Source organism: Jaculus jaculus, chromosome 1 (assembly GCF_020740685.1).
Source record: "Jaculus jaculus isolate mJacJac1 chromosome 1, mJacJac1.mat.Y.cur, whole genome shotgun sequence".
Classification (NCBI taxonomy): domain Eukaryota; kingdom Metazoa; phylum Chordata; class Mammalia; order Rodentia; family Dipodidae; genus Jaculus; species Jaculus jaculus.
Genome location: NC_059102.1, coordinates 87,819,373 through 87,833,049, shown reverse-complemented (window position 1 = coordinate 87,833,049; position 13,677 = coordinate 87,819,373).

Sequence of the window (13,677 nt, the reverse complement as noted above, 5' to 3'; positions counted from 1 at the left end):
GACACATTTTGATGCTAAGGGCTCACATACAGTCAAAATGCCTACCAGGAAAACCTAGATGTGTGAGGAGAAATACCATCAGGTTGAGGTGCTCAGCAGAACTTGCCACCTGATGGGAATGTGGGGCACAGCTCCATAGAGCATTTCCAGTGTGGTCACAAAGGGCTCCAGTGTCTAAGAATCATTATTTCTAATAGATCCAAACTAACTCTGGTTGGTCGAGGCAGCTTAGAGATGATTTCAAAAGACATTTACCCATTTGGTGCACCCAGAACAGCTTTCAAGTCCTATGGCAAGGACTTGGTTTAAGCCCCATGCAACATCGGGGTCTCTCCTCCCATCTCAACCCCACTGGGGTCTCTATTTTCAGCATACAGTAAAGACTATATTTCACAGCTTCTTTAGCTGGTTTCAAGCCAGTCACTCCAGTATTTTGATTCACTGATTTTGCTCAGCTTTCCATGGGACATTCTCATTTCAAACATTGAGTGCTCCCATATCCTATTTGACACATTGTGTGTCTATTTAAGTAGAAAATGGAACTTGATAATGGCAGGACAAACCAAATTGGACAAAAAATATATAGAACTTTTTATTTTCCAAGTCATGTTTTCTCTTTTAAAAATCTATTGAAAAGTGAATAGAGATAGGGTGACCTATTTTTGTGAGCTCATCATGCATGTAAGTTGTCACATATCATGTGTGGAGAACTTCACCATGTGTGTCCATGACCTAACTCTGTTCTGTCACCGTTGCCTACTATGACAATGTTGTGAAAGTGTGCTTCTTAGCATAGGGAAGCAGGATGCTGAATTCTCAACTCAATAAAAAGGTCAGGTAGCTTGACAGTCCCAAATCGAGCTCACACTTCCCTCCACAAAGCCTCGACTCATTTCCAGAGCCTGGCAACACTAGGCAGGGCTCACGCTGCTCCTCTCCCACAAGCAAAAGGCACTTCAAAGTGGAGACCCCTTTGAGGAAGCAAGTAAATCAAGATGGCTACCACCTAGGGCTAGCTTTCAAGATGGCTACCATCTAGGGCTAGCTTTCAAGTCTCCAATAATACAAAGCTGGGTTTTCAAATGTGGCCAAAAAAGCCACATCCCAACCATCAAGGTCAGGACCGTAATGAGACAAGCATTTGTGCCGGTTCCTTCAAGTAAAAAGACAAGGCAAAAATGAATTTTTTATTTTAAAAATTCTGGTTGATTTTCCTGTCTATTTCTTAAAGGAGACCACAGTTGATTGTTGCATTTGTTGTTGTATTTGTTGTTTGAAAGGTTTAAAACAGATGGGCTTTTGGATCAACTGCTAACCAACTATATTTTATAGTCTTATTTTAAGAAAGGTTTTAGAATGTTGGTGCCACCCTGTTATGATCCCAGCTGTCTTCCCCCTTCACCCCTGCATTTCCAGTGGGCAGTGAAGACGGACCCAAACAGCCAGGAAGCCCTTGGCTTGCCTAAGAGCTGGAGCTCAGCTTCATAAGGAGTGCCATGGCATTTAGTGAAAGACTGTGTAGAAGTCATTTCTAAGCCCAGTTTCTTCCTCCATGACATGCCCTCCCAGAAGGCTGCTCAGGCTCCTTGCACTGCTTGCTCTTGCTGCCTTTGCTGATATGTCTGCAAATATGTGGCTGTGTGCTGACCTAGGATCATTCACATAACTATAAAAATGCTCTCCACATCTTAGTTTCACAATAGGTCATCTCCCAGGTTCTGGGGAGAAATGGTGAGGATTGTGGACTCTGAATCCAGAATAGGTTATCTCTAACCCCTGTCCTGCATGTCTGTGAGTATATGTGGGTGTGTGGACTTACACTATCACCCTGTCACCCAATTACATTCAGAATTTCAAGGCAAAATGCATCATGTTTGACTTTGTCAAATGAAAGGAAAGTCCTGCACTAACCAAAGGGAACTTCTCTACCTGGGGACAAAAGGCTGTGTTCTTCTATGCACATAAACATACACATAAGTACACATGTAGTCCAACACCTAAAATGTCGCTTTACAGCCTTAAGGAAATGGCCTCTGTAACCTAATGGTTATTGTGTGGCCAGGGATGTGCAACAGGAAGCACAGGGGGAAAATCCACACTCCAGATCCTCTCTTTGCTTCCCTGGAGCAGAGTATAAAATAATATCAAAAATGTGAGCCAACATTTTACCACTCAAGCAAAAGCAAAGGAGTTGCAGCCAAATAGACCCATCTATTCACAGAAAACCAAGCCAATCATGCATTCTATCACTTCTCCTATAGCCCTAGGCAGCCCTGGGACAGGAGAGGGTCATGACTCAGACTGAGAATTGCAATGGAAACCGAAATCTCCTAGATGGTATCTGAGAATACCTATGACAAGGTCCAGCTGCTCTTTAACCTGGCCAGTCCCTCATGAGCTGAAGTGTGACATTAGATGGTGTTACTCAGCTTCTCACAACCCAAACCAAATCGGTCAATGCCATATTGGGAGCAGAGTGCATGTGCAGGGACTAAGGGATAGGGTTGTTTATCAGCTCAGCAGACTCTGTAGAATGTCTTGGAGCCTTACTTAAAACGTTATAAAAAGAGGCAAGGGCTGCTTCATATTCAGAGAAAATGCTTTGTAAGACTTCTAACAGGTGTCACCTGACAGAGGCCATTAGAATTTATTTTATAGAGAAGACATGAATCAGGTGGTTTGGAGCCCTTTCAGCAAAACACAGCTGCCTCGCTGATTAGATGTTTGATAATGTTGGTGTGCATCCGTTCCTGGGTAGAAAGTTGGCAGGCTCCCCCACCATTGCTGGCGTCATTTAAATGCCTCTGTGACCTTGCGGTGAGGTAGGACAGGAGCTATAAAAGGAAGTCCCCTACGCCTAAACCACCATAACAGAAAGTTATCATCAAAGAGCTGCTGGCCAGATAGAGTTGAAGAGGATGAGCTGGGTGGAGTGCTCTGTTAAGATCATTGCACTGAAGTATCTGACGTAGAACTAGCAGCCCATCTGAATGCAAGCATTTCAATGCACACATGCACACACACTTCCTTGCACTTAGAGATTGTTGGCTCCAATACATAAGTGGCCATGTCACAGATGGTGGCTCTGTTCCAGAAGTGAAGGGAAGCTGTTGTCAGGGGGGATTTCTGAGAAAGTATGCTAGAGAAGCTAATACCTACTCCACTAGCTTGTCTATTATTTTTTAAAGCTATCGCCTCCATCCCTATGCCTCCCTCAACATTGTTGTCTTCAGTCAACAGTAAGGCTTTTGTGTTAAGAGAGTAGGCAGAAATATATAAAAATAAGAACAAGGGAAAAAAGAAAATAATTCTCTTTTACTAAAATTATTTTTTAAAAAAGCAGGTGTCACATTGAAGTATATCTATGGCATTTAAAAATAATTCTAAATATCAGACTTTTTAAAACAAATACCAGAGTCTATTTATGTCCTAGATTTTTCTAAAAAAAAAAAAAAATTGCTTTTATCAAGAGGCCTCAAGATGGAAAGGTGCCTGGGAGCTCCCTGCTCCCTGCTCCCTGTCTGAGCTAGCTCCATGGCTGGATCTTTGTGATACATTTTTATTCTTACAGCTTTGTATTCTTTGAACTATATAGCAAACAGGACAAGCAATAAAGGAACCATAGCCAGCCAGCTCCCATACATATTACCACACCATTGCAATATTTCTTTCCCTGTCACTGGGAGCGCTGCATAAATGCATAAGTTAGTTACAGCACCTCACCAAAGGAGGATGAGGAAATCTGGAAATCAGAGATGTGCTGATGTTTGCTAAAGGCAGAAACAGTGCTTTCCATGTAGACCTCCCAGACAATGTGTACGTTATCATTTACAAGCCTCCTCACACCAGGCCTCACCGCTGAGCACCCAAACTGCACCAAGGCCTTTAAACTTGCTAATGAGCTAACGAGTTTTCTTAAGAACAAGTGAGAGAGCCACAGAGAGGATGAATAAATGCACGAACTGGCCAGTTCTTGATACCAAAATGGCCCTGGAAGTTTAGGAAACTAAGTTCAAATTAGGGTACAGTGAGACTACATGAATCACCATATTATCTAAACCAAAGCACTTCTTCTAAAGACTGATAGACTGTAAAACCTAAAATAAATTTTTGAAAATGGATAAATACTTAAGTCTGAAAGAGCTACTCTAGTCCAAAGAGTGGCCTTCCTACAGGAAAGAGATCTCAGAGAGATGTTCTTGGTGTGACCAAGGTCAGTGATGTAAGAAACATCCCTAACTCCCTCCCATACATGATTTTGCCCATTTTTTGTTTGTTTTGGCAGCAAACAACTGCACTTTTTTTAAAGATTTTATTTTTATTTATTTATTTGAGACAGAGAGAGGGAGAATGGGCACGCCAGGGCCTCTAGCCACTGCAAACGAACTCCAGACGCATGTGCCCCCTTGTGCATCTGGCTAATGTCATACCTGGAGAATCCAACCAGGGTCCTTAGCATTCCCAGGCATGCACCTTAACCACTAAGCCATCTCTTCAGCCCAATAACTGCACTTTTTGATCTTTATCCCTAGCATAGTTGCAAGTCACCACTATGTAACCCTCTACAACCCTCATCAAAAGCATCCTTCAATTTTTTTTTTATTACAGCCCTCTTTTTAAATCTTCTTAATCCTTGTTACAGTTCTTCTTTACTGAGCTTTTTAAGTTCTTTCTACTGCTGTTCTATTATAGCACCTTATGACAAATTATGACACAAGTGTAAGAACTGAACAGTGCTGAGTCATAGCCCAGGCCTTAGGGCCTTGTTCCCTTGCTGTGCGCCCCTCTGTGGCTTATGCCTTTTAAGAAGTCACACTTTGCTGCTAATTCACATTTATCTTTTGCTCCCTGTGGCCACTGTAACTGTCTTCTAAACATGCAGGTGCCTCCAGTGTATTTTTCAGCTTGCACATGCAGGTCTGCAGGTGTCCACATAGCATCAGCTGCCCTGCACCTGACCTTGCTGAGTCTCAGTTTGCTCATTTCTAACCCACCTCTGATTTTGCCTGGGCCCAGTGATGACACCTCTGCAAAGTTCTGACCATCAACATCCCCTTTTGACTTGAAATTGATGTGTTTAATGAGCATCTCCTCCTCCTCAATGTGAAAATTCAGAAACTGCTAAACGTCCTCTGCTCCCAACAACGCTTTTGTGTGACTAAATGCACCTTGGAGAATGTCCCTTCTCATTGTTACAAGACTATAGACAGAGTCCATAACTATAGGAGAACATGGTGGTAGAGATATCTTCTGAGTACCGGTAGGCCTGACTACAAGCACCAACAGGAATTGGCTCTCCAATGTCAACGTGAACACTGGGCACAGCATTGTCAAGGGTGGTAGAGGCAAGGTCATAAGCTCTGTTCTCAACATCATTATCACATACTCACAAAGAGCTCAAAATGGGAGAGACACCAGTTTAGATCATTCTAAAACTCTGGGTTTATGACTACCTACATTAATTGACCAAGAGGAATTAACAATGTAGCTTTTTAGAAAGTCAGAGAAATAGTTGGATCTCTTGTCCACCAGAACTACAGAATGTTTATTTCTTCATGTGGTATGCTGTAAAGGAACCACAAGATCATTTCCTGACCTAGTAAAGGGGCCAATGGATCATCAGAAGGATGGGAATTTTCTCTTGGGTTGCAATTTCTTCATAACTGATATGTAATAAAGGCCTTGGAGACTAACAGTTCTCTAAACACTCAGCTAACCAAAAGAGTACTATTTTTTTAAAATTGTGTTACACACACACAAAAAAAAAAAAACAGAAGTGAACTAAGTCTGAATCCCTGAATAGCATCATATCAAGGATGAAATTGTATGCATGAATTAAGAGTAGATAATTTCTTGCCACTTAATTAAATAAATTTTCAATTCTTATCAGAATAACACCGAAGGACAATGGATGCCTTTTGGGTTTTTTAATTTTTTAATATTGCACTCTATAGTACTTCATAAGAGACAATTGTCTTGATTAAAGCCATAAAATACCAATAATACATATATTCAGGGCTTCTGAATATAGTCAATCAATAAGCTGTCCATGAGTCATCCTGTTTTGTATTGTTTGTTGTAAACTGAAGTTTATCTGTTCTATTTTCTTATTACTTACAAGTATTGTTCTAGAAAATCCTGATCTACTGACAAATTTTAAATGTGTACTTTAATCAAGCTATTTGAAAATTAAGGAAATTATTCATTTCACAAAACGTTCATTTTCAAGAGCTTAAGTAGCAAATTGTGATAGATGCCACATTGAAAATATTTCCTTTTAAGAAATTATGGATTATTTTTCAGAAATACATTTGCTTTGTAAAGCAATGTTTACCCAAATGGAAAGTGAAATGGATAATTAGGAAACACACCTGGAAAATATGTTTGTGATTTTATATAAATATAGCACAGATCTAAGAAGTTCCCTTATAAAAATGGCAAATTTACAACTTGTCAATAATTTCTTATGCCAGAATCAGTATGCTTCTTTGGGAAGACACATAAAACAGCAGACTTCACAACTGGTTTCCCCTTTCTACTATAATACATGATTTGTGACCGAGTATAGAAGCCTGTTTGCACACACAGATGTCCCACAACTAAAATCTTTAATGTTTCATGCCATTATATAATTTGAGTGATGATAATAATATAATCACTAGAGACTGAAATATCCACCACAACAGGGTACCTGAATTAACCACATAAACCTGAGTAGGAAATTGAACGACTCCATCAGTTTTATGCTTAGACAGGCAACGTTCCCTAAGGAAGAAGAGTTGCATGCACAGCCAGTGACATTCTTCTGCTGGAGGCTGTTTTGGAAAGGCAGAGGCTGTCCACGTGGAGAACAAAGCCTCTCCTGCCATCTGTGCACAGAGCCCAGTTCGGCGCCTTGCACCTGGCCTCCATGTTTCTTATGATCAAGGCGGGAAAATCTCCACAGCAACCGTTTCCATCGTCAAACGGCAGGTGCAAGAGAGGAACATCACAGATCAGAGAAGCAAGGCAGGCATGGGTCTGTGCTCTTGTAACCCCAGCATTTGAGAAGTGGAGACAGGAGAATCAAGAGTTCAAGGCCAGCTTCTGTTACATGAAATCCTGGCTCAAAAACACAGAGGGAGAAATAAGAAAAGTTCCTTGCCAGTTTAATGAAACTGTGGTTAGCACTATGAAAAAGATGTTGTGTTTTTGTTATTTGCATATTTTTGGAACATAAGATATCATCAATATTGACTCTAATAAAAATGCATTCAAAATCCTCTCTTCTAGCTATTTTGAGATATACAATGAATTATTAACTATATTTTCCCTTCTGGGCAACAGAATGCCAGAAATCATTACCAATATTTGATCATCACATGAACACAAACATCATACTGTACCCCAGAAATATATAAAATTATTATGTACATCAAAGGATAAAAGGATTTTTAATAATGAATATATTTGGGGAAAATGCAAACACATACAAGAATGCCATTTTTCTAAAGGATCTTTCTAGGGACCACCCATGGTCTCGTGCCTCCCTTCTTGATCTGCATTTTAACCCCTATCTTCACACCTGCACTGATCCAGTGGACGCACTTCTAAATCATCTGTCATTTTGTGTGTTGTTTGTCACGAGCAGTTTTTGCTGGGTGACTAGATGCACGGCTACATGGTCCGTCTGCTCTAAGTGTGTCTGCACATAACAGAGAGCCGTGCTGTTTGTACATAGGCCATTTCAAGAGCTGTGCTGCTCCCACATGGACTCACTGACGAAGCCCGTTTCCTCACGTCCCACCGTCCACATCTCTGTGCTCCTACTACTGATAATCAACCTACTGAATACCACTCTATGTAACGAAGTCTCCTCCGTGTGAAAAATAATAATAGTAATAAACTTATCGACTCAAAAGCATGATTTTCGTATGCGTAGTCATTCTTACCTGCAGCAAATTGTAACCCTCTGTGTCTCAAGAAATCCGTATGTAGTGGTGGAAGTTTTAGTGCAAGGACTCAACCCCAAGACATGAAACACAGATCCGAAGATCCTACCGTTACCAGGATGAGTCTGCTGGAACCAAAGATGAATCTGTGAGCACCGTAGCAGAGTTGAATTTTGCCTCAAGCCCATGGTGGTCCCCTTTCTTACCAGGCCCAGCCTTTCAGCAATAACTTAGTTGTGTGGCCTAAAAGGCAATATTACCATTGCCATTACTGTGTATTCAATTGAAATCCCTTTCAATGTTTTTCTAGTTCTTTGAATTTTTTTTTTTTTTAATTTGAGATAGGGTCTCATGATGTAGCCTAGACTGGACTGATACTTACTATGTAGCTGAAGCTGCCCTTGAACTCATGACAATCCGCCTGAGGGCTGGGATAGTGGGTGTGAGCCGTCATGCCTAGAATTCCTAAAGGAGGAATGGGCTCTTCACGCCCTCTTCCATCATGCTGGGTAGAAGGCTGACGGGCTCAATACTGCGCAGGTCTTGTGCAGGTAACGATAGCAACCGTGAGACCATGCCTGGACAAGGGCATTTGGTAGCACTCCTCCTCATCTCATCGTCTGGCTCTTACGTCCTTTACATGCTTCCTCTTCTACAAAGATCCTTGAGCCTCATAGTGAAGGGATACAGATATCTCGGTTAGCGCCAAGCCCCAGTCACTTATTTTCAGCACTTTAATGAGTTTTGAGCCTCCCCAGCAGTCATTACCTACTGTGAAAAGAAGCATCTCTTACCAAAGGTAAGAGCAGCACTAATCTATGTTAGGGGGCAGTTTGATGGGCACAACATATCCATTTAGTCCAACAACAGTAGTAACTCCCCACCTAGCACCTACGACTTTCCCAGTCATAGGCTTTTGACTTTCCCTCATTAGCTACATAATTGCCCCCAAATCCAAGGAGTCACAGTTATGAAGCAAAAGTGTAACTTGACAGAGTAAGGCCACTACAGTCCACTTTGCCTTTGTCTTGGCTTCCCATAAATATTTGACAGAGTGAACTCAGTGGCAGGTTTTACAGAACAGCCTGGTCCAGGCAAGAGACACTGAGATGAATTGCCCTTTTGGTACTTTACATTCCAGAGGGAAAGGCAGATTAAATATGAGGGCTGCTCTCATGGGTAGCCAGGGAACCTTCTCCAGGGGGACAGTGGTGGACCCTAAGAAGACTCAAAACCCACCAAAGCAGAAAATAAAAGGCTGCCAAGACCTCAACACTAAAGTAGACTTCTAACACACCTACAAGGCTCAGGGAACATTGTGGAAGAGATGTCCAAAAGAATTTAAGAGCCAGGGCTGGAGAGATAGCTTAGCAGTTAAGGCACTTGCCTGTGAAGCCTAAGGACCCAGGTCCAATTCCCAACGACCCATGTAAGCCAGATGCACAACATGGCACATGAGTCTGGAGTTTGTTTACAGACTAAAAGCCCTTGCATGCCCATTCTCTTTCTCGGAAAAAAAAAAAAAAAAGAAGAAGAATTTAAGAGCCACAGGGTGCAAAGATATACTCTGAGGCATTGTCCACACCTGCTCTCCCAGACTGACAGGTGCAGCTATGACCCCACAGTGACTACTGATACCCCACAAAAGAGGACCCTCAAGGGAATGGGGGGGTGAGAGGAGACATAAGAGGAAAACGTGATGGAAACATGACCAATTTGCAATATGTTCCTATATTAAAGTTCCCAGTGAAACTTATATAAAAAAAATTGGTGGGGGCTGGAGAGATGACTTAGCAGTTATGGTGCATGCCTGCAAAGCTAAAGGATCCACGTAAGCAAGATAGATGCACAAGGTAGCATATTTATCTGGAGTTCGTTTGTGGTGGGTGGATGCCCTGTCATGCCCATTCTCTCTCTCTGTCTCTCTCTCTCAAATAAATAAATAAAAATAAAAATACTAAAAAAAAAACTGGTAGAGGCTGAAAAGGTGGTTTAGCAGTTAAGGTGCTTGCCTGCAAAGCCTAACAACTCATGTTCAAAACTTCAGGACACATATAAGAGTGCAATGTCACACACTTGCACAAGAGGGAGCACACATCTGGAGACTGTTCACAGCAGCTGAAGGCCCTGGCACACCTATTCATTCTCTCTCTCTCTCCCTCCCTCCCTCCCTCTCCCTCTTTCTCTCTCAAATAAATATAACTGAAATTCTAGGGAGCAAAAGTAAATACATTTTTATTATGGTTTTATGAGGAGAATTATTGTGCCATCATGTGATCTTGAAGCCAGGAAAAAAAAAGTTTCAGTTCCAAGGAATATGGTAGAGTCCTAAATTCAAAACTTCAGTTCTAATGAACAAAGTTTCCTTACTTTTATAGATTTTTCTGGGAAGGAGAAGGTTCTATGGCATTTAACCTACCCTACCTTTTAGGACCCATGGAAGAATAGAGAGTTAGGAGAACACTATATAGGACCCAAGGCTATAAGTCAAGTGGATTTAAGAGTCCCTGGCAAAAATGGAGCCGATCTTGGTTTCCTGTTTGGCCTTGGTCCTGAGCAGCCAGGCCACTTAAAGGGGCCAAATGGCAGCAACAGTCAGCTCTGGAGTGTGACGCTGATGGGACACCATTCAGCGGGCCTGTGGCATTCGAGACAGTCATTGGCAGGGCCAAGAAGTCTTTCAGCAACCTCCTGGAATGCCTGTTGTCTGAGAATTTGTGCTATTGCTATCTTTTCCTTGGAATTTTTAGAATTATATAGGTTTTTTAATAACTTATTTTTTGCTTTTGTTTTCCCCTTCTCAGTAGTAATAGGGGAATCCAATTCAGATGTGTTTATACAGTCACCAATGATTAAACAGAAATTTCTCAGGCTGTAATGTTTAAACAAATGTTTAAATAAATCAGGTTGGGCCCACACGAGGAAGTAAAACAGAATATGTAACTTTCAGAATTATCAATAGAGTTTAGTGGGCTTCTAAAGGAAAGACATCAGTAAAAAACACTGGTTGGATAGATCAACCTTTACCATATATAGGGGCATATATTAATGGAGTAAGGAAGGTCTAGAAAGATGGGAAAAGATTTAAATATCAAAATCTTCCTTTTATGGAAAGACTTGCAAGGTCAGGACCAAACTGTAAAATGGAGCAACAAAGAAAGGTCATAGAAAGACAATCAAATCAGTACTGCATTAGAACTAGAGAAACTACTCTTATTCAGGCCGCAAGATAATATTATGTAGAGAGTGGCTAACTAACACTGTTCTTTCTGAGGTAAAAACTGTCTATCACGCTGGGTGTGGAGGCACACGCCTTTAATCCCAGCACTCAGGAGGCAGAGGTAGGCGGATTGCCATGAGTTCAAGGCCTCCCTGAGACTACATGGTGAATTCCAGGTCAGGCTGAGCTAGAGTGATCCTACCTCGAAAAACCAAAGAAAAAAAAGAAAATATGTCTATCACCTTATAACCACAAGAGCTACCTGTCAGGGCTCTTGACTAGTTTCCATGAGCCTGCATAAGATATTAACCATCTTGCAATCCCTTACTTTCTCATTTAAGATGTTATCAGAATGTCTATGGGGCAAGAGGTTCATGAGTTAAGCAGAAGCAGGGGAAACCAAGGAGAATATTGTGCAAGACTTCATAAAGAATAGAAGCCACATGAATAAGTTACTATGTCTTGCTTGCAAAAAAAAAAATGTATTGTAAAAGTATAAATAAAGAAGCAGAGTTTTGCTCTGCATCCAGTATGCATCACCTGAACCACTAGTCCAAATCATTTCCTCACAATGCCGACTCCACTCATCTCCTTCAAGTTCTACAACACCACTGAGGCTGGACCTCAGCAAGAGAGAAACAGGCAGAGAGAGAGAGAGAGAGAGAGAGAGAGAGAGAGAGAGAGAGAGAGAGAGAGAGAAAGCCATTTTAATTGTCAATCCCTAGAAATCTAAAAAAAAATTCACCCCCACCCCAAACATTTCCAACTATTTTCAACTACAACTATATTTTAGCAATTGTCAATTATATTTTGTGCTAATTATGTCTGCCAATTCAAATGTTTCTTTGTATCTTATACAAAATATCCTCAGTATTAAAATCGTGACCAAAAAAAAAAGGATTAAAACTTTATTTATGGGCCGGGCATGGTGGTGCACGCCTTTAATCCCAGCACTTGGGAGGCAGAGGTAGGAGGATAGCCATGAGTTCAAGGCCACCCTGAGACTACAGAGTAAATTCCAGGTCAGCCTGGACTAGAGTGAGACCCTTTCTCAAAAAACAAAAGAACAAAAAAAAAAACTATTTATAAAACTGATTCCAAAGTCAGTACCTCAAGCTCATGCTAATGTGAGGATTGGGTGGCTAAAAAGAAGAACCAAGGGAGAAAATGACAGTAAAAACTCACATCTTTCCAAGCTGCAGAATCCATTCCCAACAGATCCTCTTCTTAAATTCTAAAAATATTTTACACACTTTTCCTTTTCATGTCCACATTATTCCTTTTCAACAATTTAAACAGAATAATAGCAGATTCCCCCATTCCTCAAGGTCATCCCTTTGCAATAAGCCTCGGAAGTTTGGCAATCTTTTGAAGATTTTGAGATGGCTCAGTGGATAAAGCCTTTGCCCCACAAGGGCGAGTGCCTGAGTTCAGATCCCCAGCACCCACATAAAGTCGTATTCTGTAATGTAAGCATACGCTATCTTAGTGGAGAGAAGGGAGGCAGTGATAGGAAAATCACTTGGAAACTTGTGGGCCAGCTAAGCTGGCAAATTCAATAGTGAATGAGAGACCTGCCTCAAATAAGGTGGAAGACTAAGACTGGCGCCTTAAGTTGTCCTCTGACCTCCACATGTGTGCCATTGCATGTGTGTGCAAACATATGAACACTTGAAGTTGCCCTCTGACCTCCACATATGCACCATGGCACATATGTGCCCCCACAGACACACACTATACACAAAATAATAATAATTTGTCTTATTCTGAAAGACAAGGTCACATTTTATAGCTTGAGTGTGAAATGTCTCACACAGGTCATGTGTTTGAACATGCAGTCCCTAGCTGGTTGGGTGTTCAGGTATGCTATGGAACTTGAGGAGGTGGGGTCTAACTGAAGGAAATGGATCACCAGAAATTGGATCTTGGGGATTACAGTTGAGCCCTGCTTCTGACACTATACAACTCTGTGTCTTCTCTCAGCCCCCACCTCTCTTCTGATCCAACCAAGATGTGAGAAAGCAGCCTCATGATCCTGCTGCCACATCCAGGAGCTGTTACTATTACCATGCCTTTCCTACTACCGTGAATTATACCCTCAAACCATGAGCCATAGTAAATCTTTCCTCTTTTGACTTGTTTCACACCAGGTATTTTTTGTCACAGTGATGAGGAAAATAAATAATACCATATTATTTAGTTCCACATTTGGAGTAATACCAGCTGAGAATTCTAGGAAACACACTTCCTAGCTGCTCTAAGTTCAGTGTTCAAGGCTTCAGAGCTGTTACTATTCAAGTAAAATGATATTCTCACTTACATTTACTCATAAATTAATATTGTAGGCTAACCCCTTCAACCAATATACATAAAGTATATTATGGTTTTTGCTCCTGCAATGAGCTGAGCCTTGCATTTTATACAATTTCTTTTGGACTTTTTGTGCATGGTGTGCAGGATGTGTATGGTGTGTGCACATTTGTGTGCAGATGCTTGTGCCCCATGCATATGTGTGCCACTGCCCGA